Here is a 17883-nt window from a genome sequence, read left to right as displayed (position 1 = left end):
TTATAATAAGACTACTACTAATAATAAATAATAATGATTATTATTATTATTACTATTATTATTATTAAAAAGTCATTTTCTTTTAAAATCTCTGACTCTGCTTAACAGCATGAATGCATATAGCGATCATGTGTGCACGTTTTGTCAATGAGCGGTCCCAAGGGCCAAAAGGGATTGAAATCTCCAAGACAGAAACAAAAACTTTTCTATGGTAAATTCTAGTTCAAAGTTCGAAGCACTTTCTTTTGCACGAGATTTTTTTTTCAGGGAACAGAAAAGTTCTGGCGCCTAAGAAATTACACCATATAATATTGCAAATTTGCAGGTGGATGTATTTACATTGCAATTTGTTGTAATAAAGATATTATGATTAGAAAACAACATTGTAAAAAGTAAGTTTAATTTCTTCATCCATCGCAAGTCTTAGGAGCCCCTTATACCTCGCCGCCCCCCCCCCCCGAATATCGATATCGAAAATTTAGAATGATGTATTCATGTCCATATATTTGCGATATCGAATGTTGATATATGATAATGTAGATATCGACGATAGCGATATATCGACATATCACAGGCCCAGGTCCGAGAAGTGATGCTTGAAATATACTGGAATCAACAATCAAATTCCAAATAAGTTCTCCATTTCTGTATCCATTGTTGTGGGGGAAGGGTGTGACCCGAATAGAAATTTTAAGAAAAAATGTTAAAATAAAAGTAGGTTTTCCGTTTCCCCTTGAATACAAAATTATTAACAGAAAACTATTACTGTAATTTACCTTTTACTTCTGTTTCTGATTGTCATCACAAATCAGCGACAGTACACATACGTTACATAGTATACCAATACACTCTATAACTTTTCACAACCAAGCAAGCCGGAAGATGAATTTCTTGTGATATTAAAGTAGAATGTTCTACAAAATAGTCATAATTCATTGGCCATATTTCTATCAGTACTTTGGTACGGACTGAGAGCTACAAGAGTAACAGAACTAAAAATTAGAAATTTCATTCCTTTTTTCTCTCAGACTAAAAGACTTCTGCATTGTCCTGAGATTTTCATTTTCTCAATATAAGTCCCCTATCCTGGGCTAATTCTGGCTACCGCGGTTTCGAGGTAATCTGTACTCAAAAGAGTAAAGTTTGTCGACTGTCAAACCTCGACAGTTTGTGAAAGGAGATTTCACAGTTCATGTTGTTATTTCTTTGTTACAAACAGTTCTAGTTGACTCTATTCGTGGTGAATTACTGAACTTAAACGTTGACAATTATTGAAAAATGAATAATTATTTTTAAGCATAAGAAGTCATTACAGTTCCGTAGAATTCAGTAGTAGATGGAAGTGAATGAAAATATTGTTTATTTGTTGAGAAGTGCAAACTGAATGTGAATAAGAAGTGTTTATTCACCCATACTCTTGTCCAGAGGCGCATCTACGATGGACTTCTTGGGGCTCAATGGTTTCTAATACTGCTACTTAGAACTACTTTTAAGAGCTCCAAACTCTGGAATGGGTTTTATTTATATATAAAATAAGAAAGATTTCCCTTCTGGGGGACAATCGCCCTGATCGCCTCCTGGATCCGCAACTGCTCTTGTGTAGCAGACTTTGAAGACATTTAGTTCGTGTCTGCTACTGACGCTGCTGATCTTGCTTGCTAGAGATGGGCAGATGTAAATTGGAGCAAGTTTCATTTGAAACTTGACTCGACTCGAAAAAGATTCTCCAATTGAAGTACAGTAACTTACTGTAACTCACATTTTACCGCAATAACTTTGTTCTTGTTATGTACTTTTGTGGGTGTTCATAAGAGAAGAAACTTACAAGTAACACATCCGAAGTGTAACATTCCGATTTTGATGAAATTTGGCAGGTAGATACTACACACAAAATAATCGAATAGGTGTTTTTTTTTATATCCTGCGGAAAAATGGTTTTAGGGGCAAAAGCTCAACCCAAAATTTTGAAAGTTGACACCCGAATAGCAATAACAAGTGAACCGAAGTGAATTAAATTGCGCACAGATTTTTCAGACATAAAATGAGGGAACACGGGTTTCGTATTTTCCTTAAAAAAACGCTTGGCTGCAGCACGGACCCTTCCAAACCTTAGATCACGAAATATGAAAAGTGCTAGTAACAGTATGATAGATGTGTGTAAAGGACATGAAGAATTGCAACCAAACTTTGTGTATGGACAATACACAAAAATAAACGAATACATGTTTTGTATTTTCTGCGAAAAAACGTTCTTTGGGGCAAAAGCTCCCACCCAAAATTTTGAAAGTTGACGCCTGAAAGGCAAAAAGAAGTGAACCGAAGTGAATGAAATTGTGCACGGTGAAGGAATACGGGTTTCATATTTTCCTGCAAAAACGGTTTTGTGGGGCACGGACCCCACGAAACGTTTGATCACGAAATATGAAAAGTGCTAGTAACAGTATGTCAGATGTGTGTAAAGGACATGAAGAATTGCAGCGAAACTTTGTTTATGGGCAATACGCAAATATAAATGAAAACGGGTTTTTATTTTCTGTGGAAAAACGGTTTTAGGGAGCAGAAGCTCCCACCCAAAATTTTGAAATTTGTCGCCCGAGAGGCAAGAAGAAGTGAACCGAATTGAATGAAATTCTTCACAGATATTCCAGACGTAGAATGAAGGAAGGAATACGGGATTCATATGTTCGTGGAAAACGAACGGTTTGTTGGAGCACGTACAACTCCAAGCATTTGATCACGAAATATCAAAAGTCTTAGTAGCAGTATGTCAGATGTGTGTAAAGGACATGAAAAATTGCAACCAAACTTGGTGTATGGACAATACGCAAAAAAAAATAAATACTGATTTTTTAATTTTCTGTGGAAAAACGGTTTTTTGGGGCAAAAAATCCCACCCAAAATTTTGAAAGTTGACGCCCGAAAGGCAAAAAGAAGTGATTCGAAGTGAAAGAAATTGTGCACAGTGAGGGAATACAGGTTTCTTATTTTCCTGGAAAAAGCGGTTGGGACGGAATCCTCCAAACCTACGATCACGAAATATGAAAAGTGCTAGTAACAGTATGTCAGATATGTGTAAAGGACATGAAGAATTCCTACATAACTTTGTGTATGGACAATACGCAAAAATAAACGAATACATGTTTTGCATTTTCTGCGAAAAACGTTCTTTGCGGCAAAAGCTCCCACCCAAAATTTTGAAAGTTGACGCCTGAAAGGCAAAAAGAAGTGAACCGAAGTGAATGAAATTGTGCACGGTGAAGGAATACGGGTTTCATATTTTCCTGCAAAAACGGTTTTGTGGGGCACGGACCCCACGAAACGTTTGATCACGAAATATGAAAAGTGCTAGTAACAGTATGTCAGATGTGTGTAAAGGACATTAAGAATTGCAACAAACCTTTGTGTATGGACAACACACAAAAAATAAAGGAATACGAGTCTTTAATGTTCTGCGGAAAACGGTTTTAGGGGGCAAAAGACCCCATCCAAAATTTTAAAATTAGATGCCGGAAAGGCAAAAAGAAATGAACCGAAATGAATGAAATTGTCCACTGTGAGGGAATACGGGTTTCGTATTTTAGTGGGAAAATTACTGGGTGAGGCACTGTCCCCTCTAAAGCTTCGATCACGAAATATGAAAAGTGCTAGTAGCAGTATGTCAAATGTGTGTAAAGGACTTGAAGAATTGCAGCGGAATTTTGTGTATGGACAATACGCAAAAAAAACGAAAACGTTTTTTATTTTCTGCGGAAAAAGGTTTAAGGGGCAAAAGGCCCCACCCAAAATTTTGAAAGTTGACGCCCGAAAGGCAAAAAGAAGTGAACCTATGTGAATGAAATTGTGAACAGATATTGCGGACGCAAAATGAAAGTATACGGGTTTCATATTTTCCTGGAAATAACGGTTGATTGGAGCACGTACCACTCCAAGCCTTTTATCACGAAATATCAGAAGTGCTAGTAACTGTATGTCAGATGTGTGTAAAAGACATGTAGAATTGCTACGAAACTTTGTGTGTGGACAGTATGCAAAAAATAAACGAATACTTATTTTTTAATTATCTGCGGAAAAATGCTTTTAGGGGACAAAAACCCTACACCCAATATTTTGACCTTAGACTCCCGAAAGGCAAAAAGAAATGAACCGGAGTGAATGAAATTGTGGAGAGATATTGGAGACGTAAAAAAGGGAATACAGGTTTCGTATTTTCCTGTAAAAAACGGTTGGGTGGAGCACGGACCCCTCCAAACCTTTGATCATGAAATATGAAATGTGCAGGTAACAGTATGTCAGATATGTGTAAAGAACATGAAGAAAAAATGAAATGAAATCTTTTAGTTTTACGTCCCACGGTTATGCCGGTTAGGCTAAAGGAGACGGTGATTATGAGAGATGAGTGAAATGGTGGAATGAAGAAAGTGGGAGGAAACGGGAGAACCCCGAGAAAACCCACGAGCACGATGTTTGTCCACCACAAAGTTCACTTGGCGGAGAACATGAAGAATTGCAGCGAAACAATTGTGTATGGGCAATACGCAAATATAAATGAAAACGGGTTTTTATTTTCTGTGGTAAAACGGTTTTAGGGAGCAGAAGCTCCCACCCAAAATTTTGAAATTTGACGCCCGAGAGGCAAGAAGAAGTGAACCGAATTGAATGAAATTCTGCACAGATATTCCAGACGTAGAATGAGGGAAGGAATACGGGATTCGTATGTTCGTGGAGAACGAACGGTTTGTTGGAGCACGTATAACTCCAAGCATTTGATCACGAAATATCAAAAGTCCTAGTAGCAGTATGTCAGATATGTGTAAAGGACATGAAAAATTGCAACCAAACTTTGTGTATGGACAATGAGCAAAAAATAAACGAATACTGATTTTTTTCTGCGGAAAAATGGTTTTTTGGGGCAAAAGCTCCCACCCAAAATTTCAAAATTAGATGCCCGAAAGGCAAAAAGAAATGAACCGAAAGGAATGAAATTGTGCACTGTGAGGGAATTCGGGTTTCGTATTTTATTGGGAAAAGGACTGGATGTGGCATTGTCCCCTCAAAGCTTCGCTCACGAAATATGAAAAGTGAACCGAAATGAATGAAATTGTGTACTGTGAGGGAATACGGGTTTCGTATTTTAGTGGGAAAACGACTGGGTGGGGCACTGTCCCCTCCAAACCTTCGATCACGAAATATGAAAAATGCTAGTGACAGTATGTCAGATGTGTGTAAAGGACTTGAAGAATTGCAGCGGAATTTTGTGTATGGACAATACGCAAAAAACAAACGAAAACGTTTTTTATTTTCTGCGGAAAAAAGGTTTAAGGGGCAAAAGGCCCCACCCAATATTTTAAAAGATGACGCCCGAAAAGAAAAAAGACGTAAACCTAAGTGAATGAAATTGTGGACAGTTATTGCTGACGCAAAATGAAGGAATACGGGATTCGTATTTTCTTGGAAGAAAAGGGTTGGGTGGGCCACGGACCGCTCCAAATCATTGATCACAAAATATCAAAAATGATACTAACAGTATGTCAGATGTGTGTAAAGGACAGGAAGAATTGCTACGAAACTTTGTGTATGGAAAATACGCAAAAAATATACGAATACAGGTCTTTTTATTTTCTGCGGAGAAACGGTTGTAGGGGGCAAAAGCCGCCACCCAAAATTTTGAAAGTTGACGCCCGACAGGCAAGAAGTGAAACGAAGTGGATGAAATTGTGCACAGATATTGTATACATAGAGTCAGGGAATACGGATTTCGTGTTTTCGTGGAGAAAAGGACTGGGTGGGGCACGGTCCACTTCAAACCTTCGATCACAAAATATGCAAAGTGCTAGTAACAGTATGTCAGATGTGTGGTAAAGGACATGAAGAATTGGAACGAAATGTGTTGTGTGGGTAATAGGCAAAAAATAAACGAATACTTTTTTTTTTTATTTTCTACGGAAAAACGGTTAGAGGGAGCAAAAGTTCCCACCCAATATTTTGAAAGTTGACGCCCGAAAGGCAAGAAGAAGTGAACCGAAGTGAATTAAATTGTGCACAAATATTGTAGACATAAAATCAGGGAATACGGGTTTCATATTTTCCTGTAAGTTCATTTACCGAAGTTTTGTTTCCTCTTTTAGATCTATTCCGGACTTTAAAGGAAGTAATAGAAGATAACACATTATAAGAGTGCCAGTGTGACATTGCTCCGTAAAATCGGTAATGTATGGAATTCTAAATCCAAAGATCGTTAGTTCAAATCCTGTTATGGGATATTTTTTAAAACGCGTTGTGTATCGCTACTTTGAGTTTTCTTAGTTATTCGTAGTTACTTTTGGTGAAATCACATTTAATAAAATAATAATAATAATAATAATAATAATAATAATAATAATAATAATAATAATAATATCGCCTGTCATTACTATTATTTGCATGGGACAACACAATCCTCTTTATTGTTTTTATTCTTCACTCACGTAAGATTAGACTTCATATCAAACGCACATGGTCAAATGGGTTACATTTGTATGGTAGGTCTCATTCGTTATCTGTATGTCTAGCCGATTCTCCAGTTTCGCAATATCGCTGTATCCATCGTTGAGCCGTCTTTGCAAAGCCGTAGTTAGGGGACTCGAGCTGGATAGTTACTCCGGGCGCTAATACCAAGAGGGCGCCGAACGAGCAAAAAGAAAAGGAAAGTAATGGAAATGGGTAAGCGACGCGTCGATCAAAAAAGATATTGGCGCCCTATTAAATCAATATTGTTGTCGATTTGCAAATAGATAGATTTATTAAAAATTTTCCTGATCGTTTTGCTCGAAACCCAAACGTTAAAAGTCACAATAAGTTTTTACTTTTTATTTAAAGAAAATAATTATATATGATTTGTTAATGACGATGTTCATGACGATATACAAGGTGCCGAGTATTTTTTATATTGTACGCAGGAGCATTCTCAAAATCAGAAACGGTCAAAGTCTGAAATACATGTTCGGCGTCTTCATGGTGATGATTTTGCTTAGATAATCACACTTCTTTTCTCTACCCTATCGGATTAATCAGTACGGTGAGAATGAAATTATGAAAGTGAGAGGAGTGAAGAGATAGAGTAGAGGGGGCAAGAGTACGTGGGGGGTAAGGATACGATTCCCTAAAATCAGGTGAATATATTCGCGTATGGCAATAATGCGCCACCTGGAGTTTGATGTTAATGGCGTCTAGAACCTAAACAAGTTTGAGTGTGCTGCGGCAAATTACAAGCTTTCTAGGTAATTATTTATGTTTTTCTAATAGTTTGATATAATATTGGGACATAAGTAGTTAATGAATAACTTACACAATTTTATAACGATTTGAAAGTACTGTTAAGCGTTAGTTTCTAACATATCCATTGTTTGACATGATGGAGTAAATTGACTTTCTTCCAACAGTTGGCTGTACAACATCACGGGGAAGTTAATTGTGTAGTGAGGGGGCAAGGGTACGCACATACCTACGGGGCAAGGGTACGCGTGCGTACTCTTGCCCCTTCTGTTCTATGAAAAAGAATCCAATTTGATTTAGAACTAACAATCAAAAAAGAATGTAGATTCCGTTGTAATAGAGAGTGACGGCAAACTTTACGAATACTGGTTCCCACATGTAGCCTCTAACGTTGAGAATTCTGATGAATCCTGATATTTTCTTATGTACGAGGAATACATTTTTATTCTAAATACCATTCTTTACATAACAGTATTTAAGGTGGTGTTTGTTTTCGAAACAGATAAACGTGTGAGATAGTGACATCTGCAGTTATTGAATAACGTTACGCTTGCTTATTTTATTCAGGTTTCAGAAATACTATGCTTTGTCTTCTTTTATCTTAAATGTCAGTAGTCTTCAGTAAGAAATTTCAATGGGCCTTATGCAGAGTCGTTCTGACGTGTGATTAGTGCCATACTAAAAAGTTCGACTACCGCATGTTTCCTGTAGTACTCAGTCCTTTAGTAATCATACGTTAAAACGACTATGCATAAGGCGGTATCAGTCCAATGATTGGTATGGGATCCTATAAAGATATATGAAGCTAACCTAACATTTGACAATATGTAGCTTCATCAAGGATTGATCGAGAAGTTCTCAAGTTACCCTCCTAGGTGACAAGCATTCTGTAACTGATGGAATAAGCTGAATTTGGAAATATATTTTTATAAAGGGTCTAAATATTATCTGTTTTTTTTTTTGTATCCTATGCATTCCCATTACTGATATGAGGAGAATTAAGGATTTTTTTCTTTTCTTTTCTTTTTCCTTTTTTTTTTTTTTTTTTTTTTTGAATGAGAATCTGCAACGTCTTTAGGTACAATAAAGCCAGTAGGCCTATTTACCGAAGAAATAGAGAACGAATTAGTGGAATATATCACATTACTGGATCAACTCTTCTATGAATTAACTTTAAAAGATCTAAGAAGAATGACATACAATTTTGCTGAACGTAACTAGTTTCCCCATATCCTTTAGCCATGTGAATCGAATGGCAGAAAGAGATTGGACCGAGTCTTTCCGTCGTAGACATTTAACAATTGCTTTGCAACAGCCTTCAAAGACTGGTCTGGGGAGAGCTCGTGGTTTTAGCAAGCCACAAGTTGAATGCTTTCTTAATTGTCTAAATATCTTGTAGGACAAAACGGCTTTTCTTCACGGGATATCTACAACATGTACGAAACTGGCATAAATACGGTTTCTCATAAAGTTCCAAAAGTCGGCTAAAAATCAGTTGTGAATAAAACTGTATTTAGTGATATTGGAGTTAACATATAGCTGTTTCATGGAGTGCATCTGGTTCCTTTATTCCCAAGATATTTCCCACAAAACAAATGAAATAAAAATTATTCGATGGTTCGCCGCCAGGTTCTGTGGGAATATCTAATTCTGGTTCATCAACTCACAACTTTTCGTAGAATTGTTATATTATTTACACCAACATGTGCGATCAAATTTGGTTACGAAAAAGGTGTTTTTACTTGTTGACAATCAGACCTCTCACATTTCAATCGAAGCGATTGATTTCTGCAGGCAAAATGGGATAGTGATGTTGAGTTTACCACCAAATCCCAGTCATAATTTGAAACCATTAGATCGCTCCTTTTTTGACCCGCTGAAATCCTGGTATTCAACAGCGTGTGATAAATGGATGAGGAATCATCCATCCCACATAATTCCAAGTTGCGAGCTTGTTTACTGAGGCTTACTACAAAGCTGCAACCATTGGTATCCAGCCTTCAAGAATCTGGAGTTGTCCTACTGAATCCAGATGTGTTCACTGAAGAAGATTTTCTTCCTTCTATTTTGGATGTGGTAGACTTAAATGTAGAAGCCAGGTCTGAAGACGAAAGCATTCCTGAAGCAACAAATCAAGCATCAGACCTGAATAGAGCCCAAAATCATTCATCGGATGATTCACTGGAAGTAAAAAGGGACCCATGCGGTGCATCCAGATCAAACACTCCTTTGCCAGTTGCTCGTCCTCCTCCATCTGTTACCAAACCTTTAAAGAGTAACGCTAGATCTTCACTAGAAGCAAGCAAGAGCTCATGCGGACTGTCCACTTCAAATACTCTTCTGCCGGTTGCTCGTTCTCATTCATCTGTTACCTAACCTTCAACCAGTAACACTGGATTCTCACTAGAAGCAAACAGGAGCTCATGCAGATTGTCCACATCAAACACTTCTCTGCTGGCTGCTCGTTCATCGGTTACCAAACCTTCAGCCAGTAAACTGATCTTTACTGGAGGTAAGCAGGGGCCCATGTGGACCATCTACATCATGCACTCCTTTGGTGGTTGTCAGTCCTCTTCCAACTGCTACCAAGCACTCAACCAGTAGATCTTGATCTTCTCGAAGTCAGAGATTCTGACATCCTCTCCTTTCGAGCAGAACTTACTTCCGAAACGGCGCCCTCCAAAGAGCAAAGGCAAACATCATCTTGCACCAGGAAAGCTACAACCGAATTTGTAGGTACAACTCCTCAGGTCAGTGAGAAAGTAGTGTACGAGTGTCCATTATGCAATATCATCTACAGTGATCCACCAATAGAAGACTGGATCAAGTGCGCAAGATGCCATGAATGGTGGCATGAACAATGCACATCATGTAAAGGAGTAAGCACCTTCATCTGTGATAATAGTTAATGCTCTTTTGGGTGCGTGCTCTTGCCCCTTTGACTTCGTACTCTTGCCCCACATATAGGGGCAAGAGTACGAATTTGAAAGTTTTCGTTTTATGAGTTCTACTTCCTCTAAGAATAGAGGTATATAAAAGTTGAGTTCACATTTCGTAAAGGAGAGTTCAACTTTTGTGTTCCATGTAAAAGTTTTCCGTTGTAACTATTTTTTACCAAAATATATAAGTTTAATTAAAATTTGCGTACTCTTGCCCCCCTTTCCTATATACGTAAGCTTCTATTTGCGCGGGAATGTTAGAATTGAAAGTAATTAAGGGGAATGATAACATTTTCGAGCTTGAAGCAGCTGTAGAAGACGGGCTTAAGGGGTCACAATCAGGGACGTACCCAGGGACGGGTAGTGGGGTTCAAATCCTCCGGAAATTCTTTTGTGTGCATTTAGCCTAATTTTGGGGGTTATTTTAGGAATTTTAATATGAAATACACTCATACTGAGTTTGTACCCCCGAAATAAATTTCTTTCTACGCTACTGGTTACAACTTAATGAATTTCGTCTTTTAGAAAGACTGATCACTACCAGTGGGTTTTTAATTCCGTTGGTATATGAAATGCTTCCAATCTGAGTGCATTTTTCAACAACTACTTGTATCACCAGGATATTTTTTGTGCATATGTATCTATCTAGTTGTGTGATTTTTATCTATCTACATACATACAAAACATATACACATATGTGCGTTAGTGTATTTTTATTATGCTAATTAATAATAAGTAACCTTAAATTCAGAACTTACATAAAAAATTTCATTCATTAAGAAGTAATTACTTTAATTTCAAACATAGCGTAGCCAAACTATATTTTGGATTTTAATTACAAACATTCAACATATTGCTCATCTTCACTGATAAATATTGAGAAATTCCCAAAGAAGGTTCCTTCTGAATTTCCATACCTTTCACAAAATATTTGTTATCGTAAAAGAATCGAAATGAAAATATTTATGTGGTCATATGCAGAATAAAATTACAGAAGTTTGCAATTATTTCTGAAAATTAATGGTGTACCCATTTCGTAAATTTTAAAAGACCATAGTTTCTAATATACTGACATTTCATTTTTTATTGATAGTATGAAATGTAATTTTTTTAAACAGCATGGAGAAAATTCCATTAAAATCCTCCTACAGTAGTTAAACCGTGTTAGACATGGAATTGGTGCACGCTGGTAGTGGCGTTGGAAAGTTCCGGGTCTCCTAAGCACAGTGGTGATGTAAGAAATCGGCTCCCGAACACGAGGCCCCAGAAACGTGGTCCCAGAATTTTGAGTATGAGTCTTTTCTATACGCCTATTAAACATGGAATTGTTGCACGAAGGTAGTGGAATTGGAAAGGTTCGGGTCGTTTGAGCACAGCGGTAATGTTAGAAATCGGGCCATTGCCTGGAAGCCCCAGAAATGGGTCTCCGAAATTTTGGGCTCAGGTTCATTCTATTTCTCTTTTAAGCATGAAGTTGTTGGATGCAGATGGTGGCGTTAGAAAGCCCTGGACCCTCCTAGCACATAGGTAATATCAAAGATGGAACCTAGGACCTGAGGCCCAGAAATGAGGTCCAAAAATATGGGCTCAGGTCTCTTCTATTTGCCTATTAAACACGGAGTAGTTGCACTACGGTGGTGACGTTTGAAATGTCAGGGTCGATTGAGGACAGCAGTAATGTCAGAAATCAGGCCTTGGATTCGAAAGCCCTGGAAATGGGATCCTGAAATTTTGGGTTCAGGTATCCTATATTCCTCTATGAAGCAATGTGTTTCTGATAGCTGGTGGTGGCGTTGGAGAGGTCTTAATCTCTTAAGCATTGCGGTGATGTCAGAAATCAGGCCTGGGTCTCAAAAATATGGGTTGCGGTGTAAACCTTTGCTGTGGTTTAATCTCACTAGGAAGGGTCACGCAGTGGCTCCGCTAAGAGCCGAACGAGACAATTGTGTTTGCATTTGATATGCTATAACTAGATGAATCCCAAAGTTATAAGTGCCACCGGGCGGAATATCGTGAGTTACAACATATTTTGTTATGTAAGAACTACAAAAAATTACCTGGCAGAATAGTTTGAACCGAGTCATTTGTTCGAAAACGGTTGGGTAAGTGGAAAACTCGGACAATACGTATCGCATCATTTCCAAGGACACACTTTTTCGGATAAAAAAAATTGCCCCACGGTCCTCGCAGGGTAGCCAGACGGGGTCCAACTCAAAATTTTCAAATGGCAAGGGAGGTTAAGTAGCATATTGTTTGAAAGCTGTTGTAAAATGAAAGAAAATGCAGTAAGTCTCGACTCTCTACAACAACCTTGTGCAAAATGGCAACGGGTCAAAATGTAAACAAAAACTTAATTCAAAAGTCCATGATCACCCCTATAAATGGGAAACGGTGAGACAAATGTCAAAATAGGAAAGGAAGTGTGGCATTATTTTCAAAGTACAACGATTTAAGTTAAAACGTCTTGTCCCAGGGTCCCCACATGGTCCCAGGTGGGGTTCAACTAAAAAGATTCAAACGGCAAGAGAGGTAGCACATCCTTTGAAAGCTCTTTTTAATTGAAAGAAGATGGAGGACATCTCGACTTTCTACGACAACCCTGTCCAAAATTACGGCGGGTCAAAATGTTCACAAAAGCTTAATTGAAAATCTATGTCCACCTTGAATCCAAGATAGTTGCTTAAAACCTATATCGAAAGGATAAGCATACCAAACTGCTGAAGCTAGGAAAACCAAATTTGGCATTAATGTTGATTAGTAGGTGACGAAAATATGCGAAATGTTCAAAAACGCGACATCTTGAGTTCAAAATGTCGCACTATGTATCGAACGCATGTCCAGCTCACACCACTGGTGTTGGAGAAGAGAAATGTAGTATTTGCGTTTATGGTTAATAGTAGGTATCCACAAAATATCAAAGAGTATAATCTGTAATCCAATATGGCTGCCAGCTTAAAAAATGAGTTCGTATATAAATATATTATTTCTTGGAATACTGTGACCAAACCAACAACGTTTGACGCAGCTCGATGTACTAAAATGACTTACACATGGTTTGGTATTACTCGCTAATCTTGCAAATGAATCTTTATATATATTTGGAATTGCTTGAAGTATTGCGATCAAACCAACGAATGCCATATAATGTAACGATCACGAATACGTTGCAATAGAGCTCCCATTCCACTAGTCGAGCAACTTCTTTATGCATGAACTATGTATGGAAATACCTGAAGGTATTCAACTTTTGTTTAGCAGTATGAGTAGGAAGTCAGAGTTGTGTGTTCATCGCGTATTCGTTATATTCAAGTAAATGATGTCGAGAGAACCGTGACGAACGTGCATTAAGAACAAAACATATGTGTTGTTACCGAATGAAATAATAGTTGAAGTGAATCGAAATTCAATTGTTCTTTACTCTTCCTATTGTTTCTAAATACATAATAGAGAAAAATAGAGATTCAGATTTGTACTGTTATGAATAACATAGGTTTTAAGCGGCCATCTTGGATTCAAGGTGACCATAGTTTTTCAATTAAGCTTTTGTTTACATTTTGACCCACCACAATTTTGGACAGGGATATCGTAGAAAGTCAAGACCTGCTCCATCTACATTCATTTAACAAGATCTTGCAAACGATGAGATACTATACCCCTCTTGCCATTTGAAACTTTTCAGTTGTACCCCAACTGGGACCCTGGGACGAGACGTTTTAACTTAAATTGTTGTACTTTGAAAATAATGCCACACTTCCTTTCCTATTTTGACATTTGTCTCACCGTTTCCCATTTATAGGGGTGACAATGGACTTTTGAATTAAGTTTTTGTTTATATTTTGACCCTTTGCCATTTTGCACAGGGTTGTTGTAGAGAGTCGAGACTTGCTGCATTTTCTTTCATTTTACAACAGCTTTCAAACGATATGCTACTTAACCTCCCTTGCCATTTGAAAATTTTGAGCTGGACCCCGTCTGGCTACCCTGCGAGGACCGTGGGGCAATTTTTTTATCCGAAAAAGTGTGTCCTTGGAAATGATGCGATACGTATTGTCCGAGTTTTCCACTTACCCAACCGTTTTTGAACAAATGACTCGGTTCAAACTATTCTGCCAGGTAATTTTTTGTAGTTCTTACATTACAAAATATGTTGTAACTCACGATATTCCGCCCGGTGGCACGTATAACTTTAGGATTTATCTGGTTATAACATACCAAATGCAAACACAATTGTCTCGTTCGGATCTCAGCAGACCCACTGCGTGACCCTTCCTTCTCAGTGTTTGATTACGCGAGATATAACCATCAATACAGCTATAAATATTGTTCTATCTTGCGCAACCAGGTATTGAGATTGAGTCAATTCGGGACCTCATTTCTGAAGCTTTGAGGTCAGGAACCGATTTCTGACATTACCATGTGCTCAAACGACTTGGACCTTACCAATGTTACCATCTGCGTCTAACAATTCCATGTTTAAAAGGGGAATAGAAAGGATTCGCGTCTAAAACTTTGGGACCTCATTCTTTGAGCTTCGTGTCCTGTGGCTGATTTCTGACATTACTACTGCACTCAGGGAACCCGCGCCTTTCCAACGCTACCACTCGCGTCTACCAACTCCATGTGTAACACGGTCCCACTGACGTAGGAGAATCGGCTTCATGCTTTTTTCATAATTATTCTCCAAATGGATTTGCATAGTAGTAGGTAGTTTTGTCAAGTTTAACAGCAGATAAAAAATAAGCCTCTTGAGAGCGGCTCTTATTTGTTAAAGAATACATAACGATCGCTTTTGGCTGTTGCAATGGTCTATCCAAGCAGCTTGGTAAAAAAAATCAGCGAGCATAACAACAAAAAGATGTTTCTCTTATATGTTAAAAATAAAAGCACAAAAAGGAAAAGTAAAAGCTTGGTAAGGTGAGTGTCGGGGGATTCCGAATTCTACTTAGCCCCGGGCAATTAAATTTCTCGCTAGGGCTCTGAGCTCCAACACTTATCGGTCTTTCAGTCTCTCATCCCTTACCTATAACAACGTAGTTTTATTAACCTGTTACACCAAAACGTTTGGAAAGAACCTGTGAGTGTGACTTATTGATAGCTATGCAATATATTGACAGAATGCCAGTCCAGTTTAGCAACGAAGCTGCCATTAGGCGAAATATCACGTGGCTCTCTAACTTTGTCTGTGCCTTGTAAATCGTATCATTGTGTTTAAGGGCGAACAGAAACAAGGTCAGTTGTTTAGTTCTTTGTAGAACAACTGATAAGTCGTTTTTGTCTTTTACGCAAATCATTTTTGACAAATTGCTGTTTGAAGCCTTTTTACATTATACATTATAAAACCATATATCCAGATTCAGAGAAGCCCACAAAAATTTTAAAGAAGGCTGAAAAAATGTCTTTATAATTTAGATGCTTTATTATTATTATTATTATTATTATTATTATTATTATTATTATTATTATTATTATTATTATTATTATTGTTATTTACCAGAGTTAGTAGAACAGCTTTTCTTTGTTGAGAAAAATCGTAATTTGGCATTTATGAAAAGTAATATGACTGGGTCAAGAGGCAGAAGAGAGGGTATCTTATTGCCAGATATAAAAATTAGAACTTTGTTCAACAAAGAAAAATTAGTGTAATTACTAAGAAATGCATTCATTGAGAAACTCTGGGGTAGTAAGTGCACCGTCTTAAATTCGCTTGAGAGCGTTTGGGTCCAAATTCAAGTAAAGCTAAGGTGTGGGAGAGCCGAGTTCGATTTCCAGTAGGACCTCATGCGATTCGAATCCCACGTTAATCAGTACGTCCACATCTCATATAGCCTCGCTGCTGAAAGGGACCTTTAAAGTCAAAATCAACTTAACTGAAGTAAAGTTAATAATGATAAAGTTTTCAACTGTTTTGGCGTACGAAATTCTACGTTAAATGAAACTACATATCTGATAATGCAAGCATCGTCAGAAATACACTATCCAATAGAGCAAACATTTCGTGGAGGATTTCTCTCATGATAAATATACCTATTGCAAGTTGTTGAAAAAGGTGCGTAATGGAGAAATGCTATTTTAACGCGTGTGAACTTGAGGCTTCTGGAAGCGCAAGTTGTGACCACACATATTCGCATCCTTGATCATTATAAAATAAAAAGAACAATTTATATTTCATAACATTCACAGACGGCACGATCAAGCACTGAACCTATTTAAAACTTACTACGTAATATTTATGAGTGATTGCACTTTTTCTTTTAAAGCTCATGGTATAGGCTATCATAATATAAATTGTTACTCATGTAGTGTGTCCTAATGCTTAGAAAGATGGATTTCTTTAAAAAAAAGATTGAAAGGATTACGGTGGTCTCGAATTGCGCGTAGAAGACATGTAATTTATTAACCTGTCTCGCAATCCACTATTTTCTACAGTTAACTTGTGCACCGAACGTGCCCCATTAACTTGCTTATCTACATATTAGTACGTTTCTACTTACTTTTACTCGCTTTTTACTTTTTTAACTTCATTTTCCAGTAACCTAGAACGACTGGGACACGCACACAAAAAATCGAGGACAGTTGAATTTCGAAAGCTCTCCCACACGGAATCGTACCCGGAACCTCGTATACCAAAGGCTCACGTGCTAGCCACTAGACCAGCGGGGAGGACACCTACTCGGCCACATAGTTAGGTTATGCTCTTTACACTTTTTCATGCTATCTAAAGTATAGGCTAATCTTCAATTCACATTGCCGATTTGGGTTTTCTAACGAGAATTGTTATATTGCAAGTTAATTTAGATGTAGAGGGCCGCGGTGGCTTAGTGGTAGAGCGTTGGCCTCTGGTGTGTGGGGTCCTTGCAAGGAAAGAACAAAAAGAGGGAAAGGAAAGAGGAAAAGACATGGGAATAAATTAAATTTTAACACATAAAGATAAACATTCTGCGTCTTTCTTCCCTGCCTCTTGCATCTGTCTTGGTTTTTCTCCCTTCATAGGAAAAATCTCTTTCAGTATAAACGCGAACATCATTTATAGTGTTTAATTCATTGTAAAGGATGTAACTCAGTCTAGGGTGAGACTCGAACACAAAATCCTTAGAACAACAGTCACACACGCTACCCTCTTATCTATACACGTTATATCAACTGCGTTTATAAATCATCCATTACACGTGCTGTTATCAAACGTGTTAAATCAGCCATTGTCGGTCAGTTACCCCAGTTACACTTGAAGTCTGAATTTTATTTACGGCCTTTAGCCATCTATGGCAACAGGCCCCTTGTTTTTTCATTAAAAGCATTTGTTCTCTAGATTAAAATGAAGAATAAATTAATCTATACTCTTAGAAGCTTACTGGTGCACCAACACACACACACACACACACACACACATATATATATATATATATATATATATATATATATATATATATATATATATATATATATATATATATATATATATATATATATATATCAGATTGATTGAAGATTAAAAGATTTATTTCGTAAATTTAAGAAACAGGTCGTGAAGGAGGTCGTCGCTACAGTAATGACATCTCGTAGCGTTGTTGCGTAGCACACGCAATATAAATAAGGCTTCAAAACCAAAAGTTACAAGTTCTGCAGTGGGTAAGTCGGTAAGATGTCTGCTTGTTGAGTGGAGCAACCTGGGTTCAAATTTGCTTCTTTTTCACTT

The 17883-nt window shown here is 37.6% G+C and overlaps 1 protein-coding gene across 5 annotated transcripts in view; it reads left to right on the top strand.

Moving 5' to 3' along the window:
* The window catches only part of LOC145690558 (uncharacterized), a 638254-nt gene that overhangs the window by 308269 nt on the left and 312102 nt on the right, over positions 1 to 17883 (top strand). Inside the window, exon 1 of one of the 5 annotated variants that reach the window (XM_081765569.1) lies at positions 6131 to 6204. The exons of the other annotated variants lie outside the window; for them this stretch is intronic. The gene's annotated coding sequence lies outside the window, so the exon portion shown is untranslated. Of the gene's footprint in view, positions 1 to 6130; positions 6205 to 17883 lie in introns of those variants that run through there. 5 annotated transcript variants of the gene reach the window in all.

This window comes from Thermobia domestica, chromosome 7 (assembly GCF_964235325.1).
Source record: "Thermobia domestica chromosome 7, izTheDome1.hap1.1, whole genome shotgun sequence".
NCBI lineage: Eukaryota > Metazoa > Arthropoda > Insecta > Zygentoma > Lepismatidae > Thermobia > Thermobia domestica.
Note: the sequence above shows the minus strand (reverse complement) of the source record. Positions and strands in the feature narration are given on the sequence as shown.